This window comes from Lygodium microphyllum, chromosome 22, assembly GCF_053477565.2.
Source record: "Lygodium microphyllum isolate KBCC chromosome 22, Lygodium_microphyllum_v1.1.10, whole genome shotgun sequence".
NCBI lineage: Eukaryota > Viridiplantae > Streptophyta > Polypodiopsida > Schizaeales > Lygodiaceae > Lygodium > Lygodium microphyllum.
Window position 1 is genome coordinate 128,861,055 of NC_141156.1, and position 20,641 is coordinate 128,881,695.

Below are 20,641 nucleotides of genomic sequence, written 5' to 3' on the forward strand. Positions count from 1 at the left end.
TCTGAGGAGCAAAGAAATGGTGGTGCATCTTCTTCAGGAGGAACTTCAAAAGAAGCTGTCTTCTACTCAAATGCTGGAAGAGGTAGAGGCAGAGATAGAGGAGGCCGATTTGGAGGCCGTGGCAGAAATCAGAATATGCAGCAAACTCAAGAAAACCAACCCTATGGAGGAGGACGTGGTAACTCTAGAGGCAGGGGGAGCCAAAGAGGTCGTGGTGGATGGCAAAGAGGCCAAAATACAAACAATAATGTTGAATGCTACTACTGTGGTAAAATGGATCATATGGCTAAAGACTGCTATAAAAAGCAGAATGACATCATGAATGGAAAGCTGCAACAAGGGAATTATGCATCTTCTAGTAGACATGGTGATGACAGAAATGAGCACTTGTTTATGGTGCAGCACATGAACAATTTTGTGACAAGTGCAGAAGGAAGCAATGATGTATGGTATGTTGACTCAGGTGCATCAAACCACATGACAGGTCATGCAAAATGGATGGAGGATGCAAGAAAAATGAAAAAATTAGGATTTGTGGCGACTGGTGATGATACTGCACATCCTATTGTGCAGATTGGAAAAATTTCCTTGTCTATGCAGGATGGGAAAAAGAAAAACCTGTCCGATGTATTTCATGCCCCGAATATCACCAAGAATCTGGTTTCTGTTGGTCAAATGGTTGAGCAGGGCTTGCAGGTCAGATTTAATCCTCTTGGATGCTTTGTTGAGGATATGAAAAATAAAGGTCGCTTGATAGCAAAAGGAAAGAAGAAGGACAGAATGTTTACATTGGATGCAGACATGTCTGAATTGAGTGCAGCAATGTTTGCACATGGGACCGGTGTAGTTGCAGATATTGATATCTAGCATAAACGCATTGGTCATGTTAATGTACAGCGACTTAAATCAATACAGGCCCAAAATATTGTTGCAGGTTTGTCAAAATTCAAGGTTGCGGAAATGCATAAGGTATGTGAAGCCTGTCAGTTTGGAAAACAGGCAAGGAAACCATTTCCTAGACATGTTCAAGAGAGTAAGAAGCCTTTGGAATTAATCCACTCTGATGTGTGGACTACTAAAGCTGCATCTCTTGGAGGCTGTCATTATTTTGTCAGTTTTATTGATGACTATAACAGAAAAGTTTGGGTGTATTTTATGAAATAGAAAAGTGAAGTTTTTGGGCATTTCAAAACTCTTAAAGCTATGGTTGAAAAAGAAACAGGCCTGCAGATAAAATGCCTAAGGTCAGACGGAGGGGGAGAGTACCTCTCAAATGAGTTTGCAAGGTTCCTACAGGAGCATGGCATAAAGCAGCAATATTTATGCAGTCATACCCCACAACAAAATGGAATTGCAGAAAGGAAAAACAAGCATATTGGATAAGTATCTCGTGCCATGCTCAATGAAAAAGACTTGCCAGATTTTTATTGGGCTGAAGCAGTTGCTACAGCAGTCTACATTATGAACAGGACTCCCACTGCAGCAATACATGGAATGACTCCAGAGGAGAGGTATACTGGTAGGAAACCAGATATTTCTCATTTGAAAATTTATGGTTACATTGCCTATATACATGTGCCAGATGAGTTGAGATCCAAGTTGGATCCAAAAGCTGAGAAGTGCATCTTTATTGATTACTCTGCAGCAAAAAGGGTATAGATGCTATAACCCTTCTACTCGTAAGTTTACAGTGAGCAGAGATGTTTTTGATGAGATGAGTAGCTGGTATAAACTAGTAAATGTGATTGATGATGTAGATGCACAAAATGGTAATGCTGTACAAAATTCACAGCAGCAGTCACAAAATATTAGTGAACCTGGAGCGTCCTCTAGGAGTGGTTCACATTCTTCGCCATGGACAGGCAGATTGAGATCAGGAGAATCTTCTCAAAGTAATGCAGATAGTGGTATGCAGGTATCACGAAAAGGAAAAGAGAAGGTTGATCAGCCCATGTTTGATGTGAATGCAGGTCACTCTTATGTGGATGGTAAATCCAGTGGCTCAGAACAGAGCATTGATGATGAGTTGGGTATTCCTTCTATTGTTACACCTGGAGTAAGGAAGACCAGGGATATTTTGAGAGCACCTGGGAGTGAACCTACTTTGCGCAGGTCTACGAGAGCTAGGTATCCTGTGGATAGGCTGAAATATGATGGATTTACAGCCATTCACTATGCATATATGGTCAAAGTGATACAGGAACCAGAACCCACTTCTTTTGAGCAAGCCATGGGAAAAGAAAAATGGGAGAAAGTCATGGATGAAGAAATGGATGCCTTGGAAGCAAATGCTACATGGGAGTTGGTACCTTTGCCTAAAGGTAAAAATGCAATTGGTTGTAAGTGGGTTTATAAGGTGAAGCACAATGCAGATGGTTCTGTGAACAGATACAAGGCAAGATTAGTAGTCAAGGGGTATGCACAAACATATGGCATTGACTATGAAGAAACATTCAGTCCGGTTGCAAGGATGGCAACCGTAAGAGCAGTCATTGCTATGGCTGCATCAAAGGGATGGTCTTTACATGAGATGGATGTAAAGAATGCCTTCTTGCATAGTGATTTGCAAGAAGAGGTCTATATGGAGCAGCCACCAGGTTATGTGCATGCTGTTCATCCTAAGTTTGTTTGCAGGTTGAAGAAAGCCTTGTATGGCTTGAAGCAAGCACCTAGAGCATGGTCTGACAAGATAGGACAGTATCTTGTCACTATTGGCTTTCAGATTTTCAAGGCAGATTTCTCACTTTATGTGAGAAAAACAGAGAAAGGTATTATGCTACTTGTCATTTATGTTGATGATTTGATTATGACAGGTGACAGTAATGAAGATATCTTTTATGTGAAAATGCTATTGAAGCAGAAGTTTGAGATGAAGGATTTTGGAGAGCTGCGTTATTTTTTGGGCATTGAGGTGATTAGATCACCAAGTGGGATACATCTCTTGCAGAGGCAGTATGGATTGGACATGCTGTCCAAATATGGGATGACAGGCTGTAAGCCTATTTCAGTTCCTTTGGAGCAGAATGTGAAGCTGAGCACATATGCAGGTGAGCTTCTAGAAGACCCTACTATGTATAGACGCATAGTAGGAAGTTTGATTTATATGACTATTACCAGGCCAGATTTGAGCTATGCTGTTGGATTGGTAAGTCAGTTTATGCAGGCTCCAAGGAAACCACATTTGGATGCGGCTAGACGCATACTCAGGTATGTGAAGTCCACATTGCACTATGGACTATTTTATGAGATTGGGGTTTAGATACAGTTGCATGGATACACTGATGCTGATTGGACTGGTAGTATTTCTAATAGACGATCTACCAGTGGATACGTGTTCTCTTTTGGGAGTGCTGCAGTCACTTGGAGCAGCAAGAAACAGCCTACAGTTGCCTTGTCGAGCACAGAGGCTGAGTACAGGGGTGCAGCAATGGCTGCATGTGAGGTAGCTTGGTTGCATAAGCTACTTTATGATATGCATCAGTCTACAGAGGGACCAGTTGTCATTTATTGTGACAACATGAGTAGTATACACTTGGCCAATAACCCAGTCTATCATGCTAGAACAAAGCACATTGAGGTGCATTATCACTATGTGCGAGAGAGGGTTTTACTAGGTCTTATTGATCTAGTTTATGTCAGCACAGAGGATCAGGTAGCTGACATATTCACGAAGACATTGGGCCCAGAGAAGCTGCGCAAGTTCAGAGACCTGCTTGGTGTGCAAGAATTGGGATTGAGCTCGAGGGGGAGTGTTGAGATATCGAGCTCCACTCGTGATATGCCAGGGTGACCGTTGTGTATATATGTCACCGACGTGTCAGTTGCAGACGCGGTTGGTACACCGCCCATGAATAATAGCTACATGATAGCTATCCTTATCTACTCTAGTTTGTGGCTCAGTTAGTATGCCACCTTAGTTAGTTGAGTTTGGTTTGAGACCCATATATAGGGTTCTTCTATTTCTTTGTATTAGAGTTATTTTGGCTTATACAACTAAGAAGAGGAAAACTGTTTTCAGCCTCCACCCTTGTGTGTCTTCCCCCATTGTGCAAGCAAGAAAGCTTCAAGTGAGACTCCTTCCTTCTCTCCCACAATCTTGACAGCAATCGGACTGAATGTTTCTTCATAGTCAATGCCATATGTTTGTGCATACCCCTTGACTACTAATCTTGCCTTGTATGTGTTCACAGAACCATCTCCATTGTGCTTCACCTTATAAACCCACTTACAGCCAATTGCATTCTTACCTTTAGGCAAAGGTACCAATTCCCATGTAGCATTTGCTTTCAAGGCATCCATTTCTTCATCCATGGCTTTCTCCCATTTTTCTTTTCCCATGGCTTGCTCAAAAGAAGTGGGTTCTGGTTCCTGTATCACTTTGACCATATATGCATAGTGAATGGCTGTAAATCCATCATATTTCAGCCTATCCACAGGATACCTAGCTCTGGTAGACCTGCGCAAAGTAGGTTCACTCCCAGGTGCTCTCAAAACATCCCTGGTTTTCCTTACTCCAGGTGTAACAATAGAAGGAATACCCAACTCATCATCAATGCTCTGTTCTGAGCAACTGGATTCACCATCCACATAAGAGTGACCTGCATTCACATCAAACATGGGCTGATCTACCTTCTCTTTTCCTTTTCGTGATACTTGCATACCACTATCTGCATTGCTTTGAGAAGATTCTCCTGATCTCAATCTGCCTGTCCATGGCGAAGAATGTGAACCACTGCTAGAGGACGCTCCAGGTCCACTAATATCTTGTGTGACTGCTGCTGTGAATTCTGTGCAGCATTGTCATTTTGTGCATCTACATTATCAATCACATTTACTAGTTTATACCAGCTACTCATCTCATAAAAAACATCTTTGCTCACTGTAAACTTACGAGTAGAAGGGTTATAGCATCTATACCCTTTCTACTGCAAAGAGTAACCAATAAAGATGCACTTCTCAGCTTTTGGATCCAACTTGGATCTCAACTCATCTGGCACATGTATATAGGCAATGCAGCCAAAAATCTTCAAATGAGAAATATTTGGTTTCCTACCAGTATACCTCTCCTCTGGAGTCATTCCATGTATTGCTGCAGTGGGAGTCCTGTTCATTATGTAGACTGCTGTAGCAATTGCCTCAGCCTAATAAAAATCTGGCAGGTATTTTTCATTGAGCATGGCACGAGATACCTCTCCAATATGCTTGTTTTTCTTTTCTGCAATTTCATTTTGTTGTGGGGTATGACTGCATGAATATTGTAAAATATTACACGGCGCAGCGAACAGAATCTGAGAAAGAGATAGAGAGTACACAACAGATAAGAGGAGAATCAGTAAAATTCTTTAACTCCAAACAACTGATACAAAGATGGCTCTGTCCACCCGTGCGCTTCCACTGTGTGAAGCTTAGATGGCGATCTAGACAGAAGATAGGTGAAGAGCTTAAGGCTAGCTGGAACAACAACTCTGACTGGGTGAAAGATGAGTGTAAGATGGCTGCGAAGGGGTTTAGCTTTTATAGCCCGCGAAGGTCGTTAGGTCGGCCTGCTGACCGACTTACCATATGAGCCTCCACTAGTCGGCCAGGGAATATTCCAGGGAATATTCCCTTTACCATCGGGCCGGGGGCGCTGCCCCCGGACCCCCGCCAGGGGGGCCGCTGGCCCCCCTGGGACCCCCCAGCCAGGGGCCGCTTCCGCGGCCCCCGGACCCCACAATAGGGGCCCCTTTTAACTCCCTTACCACGCAACTCAATGCAATGTGCCTCGAGTTGCTACCAGCTTAACCACTCCGTCTAACCCAAAGATTAGACCCACAACAGTCACCTTTTTGCCATCCGGTCACATAGACCTCATCTGATATACAAGTCAGGACTCAACCAATGTCCGGGCTCATATTTGGCTTCTCCTCATAATGGGGGCCTTACAACTTTGAGCACCATGGATCATTGGTAGCACCTAATGAGGGTGGGGCATTGATCATATCTAACACCCCCCCTCAATGTCCACCCATAGGTGAACTATCTCCTCGGCCCAATGCCGAGTCTCTGAAGATGAACTTGAAGCAGATCCTTCGTAAGTTCTTTGGTGAAGATATCTGCTCCATTCTCCTCTGTTGGACAGTAGACCAATTCCACTATCCCATCCTCCATCAAATCACGCACATAGTGATACTGGATCTCTATATGTTTGGTGCGTGCATGAAACACTGGATTTTTGGCAATGGCGATGCAACTCTGATTGTCACATCTCAGCACAGTTGGTTCTTCATCCTGCACTCCCATATGCCATAGAATCCTTCTCAACCATACGGCCTCACATGCAGCAAAACAAGCTGCCTTGTACTCTGCTTCGGTAGAAGACAATGCCACTGTTGGTTGCTTCTTACTAATCCAAGAGAAAATTCCTGAACCCAAAGAGAAACAATAACCAGAAACTGACTTCCTGGAATCAATGTCTCCTGCCCAATCTGAGTCACAGTTCCCCACAAGAGAAGTTCCGAAACTGTATGTGATACCATAGTCAAGAGTTTTCTTCAAGTATCTGAGCACCCGCATCCCAGCCTTCCAATGACTCTCATGAGGTTTGTTTGAGAACCTGCTCAAAACACCAACAGCAAAACTGATATCTGGTCTGGTGTTACACAAGTAGATTAGACTGCCGACCAACCTCCTATACCTCCCAATGTCTGCAAGTGCTGATGTATCCTCAACGGATAACTTTACATTCACCTCCATATGTGTAGCTATCTCCTTGCACTCGGTCATGCCAAATGCCTTCAAGATCTCCCATGCATACTTCTTCTGAGAGATGAAGATCTTTCCTGGCTCTTGCCAGACTTCAATCCCCAAACAATAGTGCAGCAAGCCCAAGTCTGTCATTTCAAACTCAAAACTCAAAGCCTTTCGAGTTTGGTTGATCATATCTTCATAGTCACCTGTAATAAGAAGGTCGTCCACATATAGGACAATCACTACAGACTTTTTACCATCCCTGTAAACATACAAGTTAGCATCTGAGGCACATCTTTTGAAGTTTAGGTTTAAAAAGAACCTATCTATCCGCTGGTACCATGCTCTGGGGGCTTGTTTCAGCCCATACAATGCCTTCTTCAGTTTACACACTTTGTTCTCAGAATGGGGGGCCTCAAACCCTGGTGGCTGAGCCACGTACACCTCCTCCTTGAGGTCACCATTTAAGAACGCTGACTTAACATCCATTTGGTACACTGGCCACTTCTTGTGGGCAGCCACTGCAAGTACCGTGCGAATAGTGGTCATTCTGGCAGTTGGGGCAAATGACTCTTGAAAATCAAACCCTTCAACTTGTGAAAATCCTTGGGCAACCAGTCTAGCTTTGTACTTTTCTAAGGTACCATCAGCCTTGTACTTTACCTTCCAGATCCACTTGGTGCCAATAATCTTCCGCTTTGCTGGCCGATCCACTAGCTCCCAAGTGTCATTCTTCATTATGCTGTCATACTCCGCCTGCATAGCAGCCTTCCATGATGGATCTGCAAGTGCTTCTTCTAAGTCAGTTGGCTCCTTTACTTCTCTCATAATCTCAACCATCAAGGCCATGTTGACTATGTGAGCAGAAGCCCTCCTTTGCTCCTCTATTCTCTGAGACCTCCTTGGTCCGTCTGCCTTCTCCTCAACAGATGCAGGCCTAGGATTATTGTGGTCATAGAGCTGCTTCACCCAGCGCGGCAATGGCTTTTCCGGTGGGGTGATGTCAGGTTGGTGAACTTTTTCCTCATCATCTGAAGATGATGCTTCCTCCTCCTTAAGGATAGGGATAGCTCTCGGGACAGGTTCATAGTGGACTACTTCTTCGCTTGATGATAAAGTGGAAGACCTTGCCTTCTCCTCCTCCACTGTATGCGGCTCCTCCTTGAACACCACATCACGGCTCGCGATGATCTTCTTTGCCTCTTGGTCATATAACTTGTAAGCCTTCTGCTCATCACTATAACCCAAGAAGATACATTTTCTGCTTTTTGGTTGTAACTTGTTTCTCTTCTCATCTGGAACATGTGCATAACATTCACATCCAAAAATTCTGAAATGTGAAACAGATGGTTTCTTACCAGTGTAAGCCTCATGAGGTGTTTTTCCCTTGAGAGCCTTTGTGTAGCTCCGATTTAGAATGTAGACTGCAGTATTAACAGCTTCAGCCCAAAAATGGTTAGGCAATCCCTTGCCCTTTAGCATGCATCTTGCCATCTCCACAATGGTACGATTCCTGCGTTCCACAACACCATTCTGCTAAGGTGTGTGAGGCGTCGTCAATTGACGCTTGATCCCTTTGCTCTTGCAAAAGCCTTCAAACTCCTTTGAGTTGAACTCACCACCACCATCTGTTCTAAATTTCTTCACACTTTTCCCTGTTTCATTCTCAACAAGTATTAGCCATTCTTTAAACTTACCAAAAGCTTGAGCCTTATCACGAAGGAAGTACACCCACATCTTCCTACTGTAGTCATCGACAATCAACATAAAATAAGAAGATCCCCCCAAGGCCTGTGTAGGCATCTTACCACACAAGTCAGCATGCACCAACTCTAGAGGAGCATGTGCTCTATTCTTGCTTTCTTGTGGAAATGCCTTTCTCTGTTGCTTGCCCATCATACAAGCTTCACATGGTTCCTTCAATTTAGTTATTGTAGGTAGGTGAGCAACCATACCTTGCTTTTGCATCTCCTTCAATACTGCAAATCCGATGTGTCCAAACCTTTCATGCCAAAGCTTACTTGTGCCCACTCCAGCGGTGGCTGTAAGAGCACTTAGCTCATACAGGTTGTTCCTTCTTTCTCCTTTGCCAACAATTGTGCCAGCACTATCAATAATTTCTGCACCTGTCTTCTTGAACCTCACTTCATGACCAAGATCAGTTATGGCAGCAACTGATAAGAGATTTCTCCTGATTTCGGGAACATACAACACATTTGAAAGCTTTTTGACTTCACCATTTGCAGCAACAAAAGAAATAGTACCTGTGCCCGCAGCAGGGCATTTAGCATCATTTCCAACCGTCACAGTGATGGATTCTTGTAGAGGCTGCATAGAACTGTATAGACCTTTCTTGTTGGTCATGTGACGGGAGGCCCCACTATCCAACACCCAAGAGTCAGTGGTAGATTCTTCTTGCGCCGAGGAGCACACTTCCTCAATGGTCGCCATGAATAATTCCAACTCTGCTTCAGCCGTATTGGCTGTCTCTTTCCCTTTAGTTTTAAGGGTACCATTCTTTTCATCTGCCTTCTTGACACGACAATCTGCAATTGCATGTCCTTTCTTCTTACAGTAGAAGCACTCTCCTTGAAACTTCTTCTTGCCGCCCTTTTTCTTTTTGTCACCATCATTTTTGGTGGAGGAAACACCTTTGCCTTTTGCATTGGCAGAGAATGCAGCATCTCCATTGTTGCTTCCTTCTCGGGCTTTCAGCCTCAACTCCTCCTCCATTAATAATGCACAAAACTCCTCAAAAGTCAAAGCTTGAGGTCTCACCTGAGTATTAAGGGCAGTTACTAGTCCATCAAACTTTTGTGGACAAATCCGAAGACACCTCCGAGCTAGCTCTTCGCTAGTCTTTTGTATCCCAGCGCCAGCCATCTGGTCGCGCAGATTCTTAATCCGAGTGATGAATGCTTCAACCGTCTCTCCTTCAGCAAACTTCTCCGCTGCTAGTTGATTCTCCAAGTTTTGAATCCTTGTTTGGTTTCGTGTTTCATACTGACTCCTTAGTACATTCCAAGCCTCTGACGCTTTGGTTGTATGCTGAATCAGAGTCAAAACACTGTCAGAACAGCTTGTAACTAAGGCACACAATGCATCTGCATTCCTTCGTTTCCAAGCTCGTAGAAGATCTGCATTCGGAGGAATCATCACACTAGGATTTGATGGGTCGGGGGTAGGCTGTGGTTCTGCGTCAGTCCCCAGCACAGTCTCCAGAAGCTCATAAGAATCAAGGATAGTTGTAATTTTGAACTTCCACAAGGTGTAGTTTGTACCATCTAACTTGCCTTCGCTGAAGGTTGGTGGACGAATCCTCAGTGTTTGAATAGCCGGTACAGCAGCACCACCTCCTGCACCGCTTCCTGATGCGCCAGAACTGCTTCCCGGAGTCGACATCGTTTCTCTTTGCTGTTGAAGCCTTTGCCTCTTGCACGCTCTCCGATCTCTAGAGCCCCCTGGGCTCTGATACCATGTAAAATATTACACGGCGCAGCGAACAGAATCTGAGAAAGAGATAGAGAGTACACAACAGATAAGAGGAGAATCAGTAAAATTCTTTAACTCCAAACAACTGATACAAAGATGGCTCTGTCCACCCGTGCGCTTCCACTGTGTGAAGCTTAGATGGCGATCTAGACAGAAGATAGGTGAAGAGCTTAAGGCTAGCTGGAACAACAACTCTGACTGGGTGAAAGATGAGTGTAAGATGGCTGCGAAGGGGTTTAGCTTTTATAGCCCGCGAAGGTCGTTAGGTCGGCCTGCTGACCGACTTACCATATGAGCCTCCACTAGTCGGCCAGGGAATATTCCAGGGAATATTCCCTTTACCATCGGGCCGGGGGCGCTGCCCCCGGACCCCCGCCAGGGGGGCCGCTGGCCCCCCTGGGACCCCCCAGCCAGGGGCCGCTTCCGCGGCCCCCGGACCCCACAATAGGGGCCCCTTTTAACTCCCTTACCACGCAACTCAATGCAATGTGCCTCGAGTTGCTACCAGCTTAACCACTCCGTCTAACCCAAAGATTAGACCCACAACAGTCACCTTTTTGCCATCCGGTCACATAGACCTCATCTGATATACAAGTCAGGACTCAACCAATGTCCGGGCTCATATTTGGCTTCTCCTCATAATGGGGGCCTTACAACTTTGAGCACCATGGATCATTGGTAGCACCTAATGAGGGTGGGGCATTGATCATATCTAACAAATATTGCTGCTTTATGCCATGCTCCTGCAGGAACCTTGCAAACTCATTTGAGAGGTACTCTCCCCCTCCATCTGACCTTAGGCATTTTATTTGCAAGCCTGTTTCTTTTTCAACCATAGCTTTAAGAGTTTTAAAATGCCCAAAAACTTCACTTTTCTTTTTCATAAAATACACCCAAACTTTTCTGCTATAGCCATAAATAAAAGTGATAAAATAATGAGTCTCCAAGAGATGCAGCTTTAGTAGTCCACACATCAGAGTGGATTAATTCCAATGGCTTCTTATGCTCTTGAACATGTCTAGGAAATGGTTTCCTTGCCTGTTTTCCAAACTGACAGGCTTCACATACCTTATGCATTTCTGCAACCTTGAATTTTGGCCATCCTGCAACAATATTTTGGGCCTGCATTGATTTAAGTCGCTGTACATTAACATGACCAATGCATTTATGCCAGATATCAATATCTGCAACTACACCGGTCCCATGTGCAAACATTGTTGCACTCAATTCAGGCATGTCTGCATCCAATGTAAACATTCTGCCCTTCTTCTTTCCTTTTGCTATCAAGCGACCTTTATTTTTCATATCCTCAACAAAGCATCCATGGGAATTAAATCTGACCTGCAAGCCCTGCTCAACCATTTGACTAATTGAAACTAGATTCTTGGTGATATTCGGGACATGAAATACATCAGACAAGTATTTCTTTTTTCCATCCTGCATAGACAAAGGAATATTTTCAATCTGCACAATAGGATGTGCAGTATCATCACCAGTCTCCACAAATCTTGGTTTTTCCATTTTCCTTGCATCCTGCATCCATTCTGTATGACCTGTCATGTGGTTTGATGCACCTGAGTCAACATACCACACATCGTTAATTTCTTCTGCACTTGTCACAAAATTGTTTATGTGCTGCACCATAAACAAATGCTCATTTATGTCATCACCCTGTCTACTAGAAGATGCATAATTCCCTTGTTGCAGTTTTCCATTCATAATGTCATTCTGCTTTTTATAGCAGTCTTTAGCCATATGACCCATTTTACCATAGTAGTAGCATTCAACATTGCTGTTTGCATTTTGCTCTCTTTGCCATCCACCACGACCTCTTTGGCTCCCCCTGCCTCTAGAGTTACCACGCCCTCCTCCATAGGACTGGTTTTCTTGAGTTTGCTGCATATTCTGATTTCTACCACGGCCTCCAGATCGGCCTCCTCTACCTCTGCCTCTACCTCTTCCAGCATTTGAGTAGAAGACAGCTTCTTTTGAAGTTCCTCCTGAAGAAGATGCACCACCATTTCTCTGCTCCTCAGAAATTAGAAGAGCAATCAACTCCTCAAAATCAGGAAATCTTTCACGGACGGAGATGGATGTTCGAAACTGTGCATAATCCTTTCCTAGACCATTCAAGGTCACAGAAACTAAATCATCATCTTCCACTGGCGACCCAATGGAAGCAAGTGCATCTGCGATCTTCTTCACCTTCATTTGGTAGTCATTGATGCTCATACCTTCTCTTTGCACATTATGCAACTCTTGCTTGAGCTGCATTTTCCTAGCTTGCGTATTTGTGCTATACATTTTTGACAGAGTATCCCATGCCTCCTTTGGCGTACTTGCATCTTGAATATGCACAATCATAGAGTCTGAAATGCTGATAGACAGCCAGTACATAACTTTCCTGGCTCTCTCATGCCATGCTTTAAATGCCTGCATTTGCTGTTGATTGGGAACATCAGGAAGAACTGGTTCTTCTTCATTTCCTGCAACAAATTCCCAATATCCTTTTCCCATAAGGAAATTCGTCATTCTAAATTTCCATGCTTGGAAGTTGTTCTTGTCAAGCTTTTCAGTGACAATCTGTGAAAGAGAATCAGACGCCATTACAGAACACTGCAAAAAATTCTATCACTGCAAAAAACACAGCTTCATCCCCACAAGGGCAAATCTGCAAAACTGGCGAAAGTGGTATTTGACCACACAGTCACTTCCTAGTGACGATTTTGCATAAACAGGAACCAAGGATGATTTTGTAACTCCCAATGTCTCTGCATACAAGCATACGATGCAATTTCTGTGGTAACTTTTCACCGACATGTAGAACAGTGGTCGCACAGCATAAAACAGGGCCTTTTCCTGAGTGCGTGCAAAAAACCTCCACCTTCAAAACAGGCCCCGAAATGGCCTCAAAGAAAAAAAACAGGGTCGCAGAGGGTTAAAGCCCTCACCTGCAGCATATACTACCCTCTTGCTTCACCGCGAAGGGCGTCTCAACCTGAGACAATGCACTCTTGCAATTTCTGGCTGTGCTACCTGCAGAGATCTGCTCCCAAAACAGAAAATGAAAGCAACACTGCTCCTCTTACCAGAACACCGCGAGCTTGGCTTGCTTTCTTGAGCTCCTTACCACGAACAAGGCTCTGATACCATGTCAAGATTGTGGGAGAGAAGGAAGGAGTCTCACTTGAAGCTTTCTTGCTTGCACAATGGGGGAATACACAAAGAGGTGGAGGCTGAAAACAGTTTTCCTCTTCTTAGTTTGTGTAAGCCAAAAGAACTCTAGTACATAGAAATAGAAGAACCCTATATATGGGTCTCAAACCAAACTCAACTAATTAAGGTGGCATACTAACTGAGTCACGAACTAGAGTAGATAAGGATAGCTGTCATCTAGCTATTATTCATGGGTGGTGTACCAACCGCATCTGCAACTGACAAGTCGGTGACATAAATGCACAACGGACACCCTGGCATATCACGAGTGGAGCTCGATTTCTCAACAATTGTCACTTGTAATAATCAAGTCATCCACATAGATGACTATGATGACTAAGCATGCATATCTCTTTTTCACATAAAGTGAGTGGTCAACATAAAAAATATAAAATCCAATATTGAGTGACAAGATACTCTCCAATCTTTTAGACCACGTGTCAGAGTGCAGCGGTGCGGAAGCGTAGGACTGAGAGAGAGAGAACGTAGAGAAAGAGAAGAGAGAGAAAGAGACAGTGGAAGATCTGCTGTATAAAGTGTGATGTATACAAAGATATGTAGATATATATATGGGCGCAGTGCGTTGGACTGCGTGTCTCCACCTCGACGATGCAACCTGCTATTCACCTCAAAGTCCGTTGCAGTCTGCACGATCTCCTACCTGAAATCTGCGAACAGAGATGGAATCTGCGCGAGCCTCCAGCCTGTAATGTGCGAGCAGAAGAAGGTAGGTAGAAGACTGAAAACTCGGCTATAAATAGCCAAAAACCTGGGTGCCAAAATATGCAGGTCGACTGCATTAAATGTAGCCAACTGTACTTCAGCAGGTCGGACTGCCACGTGGCAGTCCGACTGTATAGTTCGACTGGACTGTGGACTGTGCAGTCCGACCAGGGCGACTGACCGCTAACACCCCCTCTCAGAGCCTAGGCGGGGCAAAAGCCTGAGGGATTTGGCATGTCTTTGAAGTAGAGCATGGGGAAGCGCCTTTGTAAACAAATTTGCAAGATTGTCCTCCATCTTGCAGTACTTCACAGTGATGGTCTCATCCAAAAGCTTCTCTCTGATGAAGTGGTACTGGATCTCTATGTGCTTCCTCCGGGCATGAAAAACAGGATTCCGTGCCAAGGCAATGCAACTCTCGTTGTCGCATTACAGCAAAGTAGGACGAGTCTAGGGGCAGCAAAGCTCCTCCAACAATCTTTGAAGCCACACAGCCTCACATGTGGTGGAAGACGCGGCTCGATACTCCACCTTAGTAGACGAAAGGGATACCGTGGGCTGCTTCTTGCTACTCCATGAGATAACACTTGCACCCAAGGTAAAACAGTAACATGTAGTAGACCGCCTGTGGTCCACATCACCGGCCCAATCGGAATCGCTCCAACCTACAAGAACAAGATCTGGACCACCTGTGCCTGCGGGATAATGGATCCCTAAATGAGACGTCCCCCTCAAATACCGAAGTATCCTCTGATCAGCCTGCCAATGCACCGTCTGAGGGTTACTCATAAACCCTGCCAAGAGCCCAACAGCAAAACAAAGATCAACATGAGTGTTGAGGAGCCAAATCAATGATCCAATCAACTGAGGATAGCGGGAGGCATCCGCCATGGGAGAAGCTGAATGGGAAGTGGCCTTCCAATTCGGATCCATAAGAGTAGAAAGGGTCCGACAATCCTTCATTGCAAAAGAAACCAAGAGCTCATCTACATATCTCTGCTGAGAGATGAAGATCCCCCTCTAAGATTGATAAATCTCATGGCCCAAAAAGAAATGGAGTAGACCCAAGTCCGTCATCTCGAACGTCCGATGTAAAGCTGCCTTCGTCTCTTGGACCTTTTGTGCATGATCACCTGTGACAATCAAATCATCAACATATAACACAAAAAGCATACAACTAGCCTTGGAAGTGTGTACATAAAGCTGCGGATCGGCCTTAGAACGCCGATATCCCAACTGTGGCTGAAGGAACGAATCAATCTTCTCGTTCCATGCACGCAGAGCCTGCTTGAGGCCATACAAGGCCTTCTTCAACCTGTAGACTTTCCCATCTGAAGATCCAAAGCCAGGAGGCTGCTCTACGTAGATCTCCTCCTTTAGATCACCATTGAGGAAGGCCGACTTCATATCCAATTGGTAGACAGGCCATCTCCTATGGCCAGCCAAAGCAAGAATAGCTCGAATAGTCGCCATATGAGCAGTGGGGGAAAAAGTATCATGACAATCAATCCCTGGGCGCTGTGCAAAATCTTTAGCAACAAGGCGAGCCTTGTGCTTGTTCAAAGAACCATCGCTAAGGTACTTGGTCTTGAAGACCCATTTGACGCCAATCACCTTCTTATTCGGGGGGCTTGGCATGAGTGAGTGTCATTCCTCTCAATAGCCTCCAACTCGGCTTCCATAGCTTTCTTCCATGGTGCGTACTGTAAAGCCTCCTTCATGGAGGTGGGCTCTCGATCCTGCATAACACAGGTTATCAAACAATAGTTAGAGCAAACAAGCTCCATAAAATGTGCCTGGTGCCTCCGTGACCGTCGGGGACCATCCTGCGGTCCCCACTCCTCAGGAACCCCCTCGATCCCTGAATCACAGAGTGTGTCACGGGCCCAACGAGGAGGAGGCCGAACCTCTCCTCGTCTCTCTCCAGCAGCTGAAGACTCTAGGATATCCACCGGTGGTAACTCCTCGGGGGTGATCGGTGGAATAGTAGACTCTGTGTCAAAAACATAATTAGAATCAAGGCGCGGGCTCCAAAGAAACTGTAGTGGGAGCCCAACTCTCCCCTAGATCTCCAAGAACGGGATGCTCCTCACCCGCTGGTATGGCCGGAACCTCCACAAATCGCACATCTCGACCGGTGTACACATCCCGCTTGACGGGATCATACAAACGATAGCCTTGGGACTGGGAGCTATAGCCAACAAATACCTGTCTTCGGGAAGCTGCGTCAAATTTATCACGATGAGCCTTGGGAATGTGAACATAGGCATCACACCCAAAGACCCTAAAATAAGAAACATCGGGCTTAGTTCCAAAGTAAGCCTCAAAAGGTGTCATCCCATCAACGGCCGAAGTGGGGGATCGGTTAAGGATGTGGACTGCAGTAGCCACAGCCTTGGCCCACAGAAACTGAGGTGTCTGTCAATGCTCCATCATGGTGCGCACCATCTCGATCACACTTCGGTTCTTCCGTTCAAGAATGCCATTTTCTTGAGGAGTGTTGGTATCAGCAAACTTTTGGTGAATACCTTTATCTGCACAAAAACGAGCAAACTCATTAGAAACAAATTCACCACCCTTGTCAGATCGCAAGGTCTTCAATCTCCGGCCTAATCGGTTCTCCTCAAAGAGAAGCCAATCCTTGAAGTGGGAGAAAGCTTCTGACTTCAATGCCAAAATATAGGCCCATGTCATCCTGTTGAAGTCATCTACGATCAACATGAAGTACGAGCTCCCTCGCAAGGACTCGTTCCTCATAGAGCCACAAAGATCCGTAGATACAAGCTCCATCGGTGAAGCAGACCGCCGCGAAGCTTTGTGGGGAATGGCATCCCTATGCTACTTTCCACGAATGCAGGAGATACATGGTTGCTGGCTCACCACTATGTCCGGCAATCCTCGAACAAGCTATCCACGTGATGCCCTTCGAAGATAATCATAGTTGAGGTGACCAAACCGAGCATGCCATAGCTCTGACTATGTTTGAGAGGTAAGAAAAAGAGTAGAGAGGGTGGTGGAAGACTTCAATTTGTAGATGCCGTTCTCCTCATATCCAAATGAGAGAACCTTCCTAGACGCACGATTAAGAACTCGCACCGAATCACTATCAAACTCCACCAAAAGTCCAAGGGAGCAAATCTTATGAACTGACAGAAGATGATACCCTAAACCTGGCACATGCAAGATCTCTGAGGTATGGGTATCACCACGTCCAACTGGAATAAGCTGCATCTCACCTCGTCCTGCAATAGATACTGAAGAGCTATCTCCAATGAGAATCTGCTCACGCGAAGGTCGCAATTGGGCAACACCATCTGATGAAGGAGTCATGTGGCGGTGATCCGGGTTTTTTATAATCCGGATTATTACCACAAAATTTTGGCCAAAGCCCCTATCAAGAGCTTACCATATCACTTTGGGTTTACTCTTTAAGCACTAGGTATGCTACATTGCTTCTCGATTATGATAACTCTAGCAAATGGGGGGAACAAGTTCTTAGAAGGCATGTCAATGTAAAGGGTCAAAGGGATGGTTATCTTAGTGAAGATGAAAATGGATTACACCTAGGAGTTGGGTGAATGCATAGATTTTTCAAAGGACTAGCCTCCAACTACACATGGGCCCCGTCTGCATCACTAAGATTTGGAATCTATCACCATCATTAGAGAACACCTCACCCTAGCACACAAGTCAATATCCACATCATGGTGTCATTTGGATCTTGCACAAAAGCTTTCAAGCATGGACCCCTTTTGTCACATACTTATATGTATTTATATACATATGGGGGACTAAAGTCAAAGCAGCTTTTCGAAGTCGTTTTTTATAATCTCAATAACTCCCAAGAAAAAGCGAATTTCAAGAAAATTCTCGCGATATCCGATCGGTTTCAACCTGGTCTACAAAGTTGCAGAAGAAACTTTTTTCAAATTCCTCACAGATTTGAAGTTACGAAGGCGCAGATTGCTGGCTACATGCAATTTTCTTCTCTCTTTCACCACACCAACTTTCCACTCTGTCCTTCTTGTAAATATATTATAATAATGTGCTTTGGACACCCACCTCTTGTAATCTAGCTCCATTTTTCTATTTTGTCTACCATCACCCTTGGCTTCTTGCATGATGACCAAGGTGGGGACTTGTCCCATCCACTATGCTCCATATTTTCAAAGATGCCATACATCATCTAGGATTATGTTAATCAAGAATATTAGCTTAATTTAATCCCTCATGGAGGCTATATAAAGAGCCCATGGAGAATGAAGAAGGGGGAAGAAAGGAGAATGACAAGTCCATGAGAGCACTCTAGAATATCCTCATCTCTTTGAGGTAAGCTATGAGTGAGTTCTTTTATCATGTAGCATAATGGCAAGCTTCCTTATCTCTTCTTCTATTATCTCCCTCTCTTCTCATCTTCTCATTCCATGTAGCATAATGGCAAGCTTCTTCTACCTCTTCTCCTCTTGTCTCCCTCTCCTCTCATCTCTCTCTCTTATATTCCAATATGGTGTCTAGTACATATGTTCTCTCTTGTAAATTTGTGTCTTAGTTCTCTTGATTCTCTTTGAGAAAATGGATGTCCTAGCCTATCCTCCCTTTGGCTAGGTGGTGCCTCTCTTTAATTCTCTTAGTGAGGATTGGAGGTTGGATGGGTAAGAGGCAACCCGTTCATCATTTCAGCCCTCAGCGGGAGGACCCACTGTCAACGATCCACTCTCGAGCCTAGGGAGCCGTCATCGCAGCATCAGAAGCATTCGGTGTAGAGTCCTCAATGACAGCTAGATGAAGAAATGCAGCTGATGAGGGTGCAGCCACTGCTCCAGAATCCTTCGTGTCCTTCTTGTTGGTGTCCTTCTTGTCTTTGTCCGGGCAATCCTTCTTCCAATGGCCAGTCTTTCCACAAATATGGCATGTGGATTCTTTGTCCTTGTCCTTCTTTGACTTGTTATCCCCTAGACTCTCGCCTCGAAGCAATAAGGGCGGAGTAGAAAGCACCGAATCGTGGCAGCAACTGGGACAAGAGTGTGATTGCCATGTCTTCAGAGGAAATCGGCTTCCCCGCATTTTGAACCTGCATCTGAAGCTGTCTAAGCTTGTTGATGTGCTCCCGCAATGAAGAAGACTTGTTCAGGGACAAGGTCCGCATCTCTACCTCCAAAGAAACCCGCTTCATAAGGGTCATCTGGTTATACATCTGATCAAGCTCCAGCCATATCTCCGGAGCCACCGTCTAGTGCTCAATGTGAGCTATCACGACTGTAGTACAAGACAGAAAAAGAAATGAACGAATCCTGGCATTCAGTTTGTCCCAGTGAGACTGTGCCTTGGCCAACTCCGCACGAGCATCGGAAGAGAGTTTGGACTCATCTCTCACTTAGGGCCGGTCGATCTCCTCCTGTACAAGCTCCGCCAAATCGTAGGACTCAAGGATGGCCAACATCATCACGCTCCAGATACGGTAATTGTCACCATCGAGCTTCTGATATGCGGGAAGAGCCGATAAGACAGACACCTTCCGGTCCATAATCGTCTGGAACTCCAAGTCAATCTCTGTAGACATCTTCACCTATAATGCCTTCACAAACACAAAAGCAGCCCCCTCTGACTGTGAAAATGCAGTCTACTAGGGCTTTTCTGCGCCCTGAAACTTCTTCACCAGTCGGAGGCGATGAAAAAACATAAGTTGCACTTGAAAGCTGAAAACTCAAACTTCCTCCTCGTCAAACAGTAGTAAACAGCACCAAATCCACCACCTGGACTTCTTTCCCGTGCGCCCACGCTCGCTTCAGCCTTGTTCCGAGGCACAGCCCTCCTGCTTGCCCTCAAATGCTGAAAACGCAGCCTTGTGTCGTGATAGAAACTCCTCTTCAGGTTGGTTCTACACTCAGTCAGCCCTTCAACACTGCTCTGATACCATGTCAGAGTGCAGCGGTGCGGAAGCATAGGACTGAGAGAGAGAGAATACAAAGAAAGAGAAGAGAGAGAAAGAGACAGTGGAAGATCTGCTGTATAAAGTGTGCTGTATACAAAGATATGCAGATATATATACGGGCGCAGTGCGCTGGACTGCGTGTCTCCACCTCGACGATGCAACCTGCTGTTCATCTCAAAGTCCGCTGCAGTCTGCACGATCTCCTGCCTGAAATTTGCGAACAGAGACGGAACCTGCGCGAGCCTCCAGCCTGTAATCTGTGAGCAAAAGAATGTAGGTAGAAGATTGAAAACTCGGCTATAAATAGCCAAAAACCTGGGCGCCAAAATATGTAGGTCGGCTGCATTAAATGCAATCGGCTGTACTGTAGCAGGTCGGACTACCACATGGCAGTCCGACTGGACTGTGGACTATGCAGTCCGACCAGGGCGACTGACCGCTAACACCATGCTCTAGATGCGTGCTTTAGTCCCCTCATAGAGCGTCTTCTTTAACCTGCATACATATATGGGATGCTTTAAATACTCATAACTCATTAGCTGCTCCATA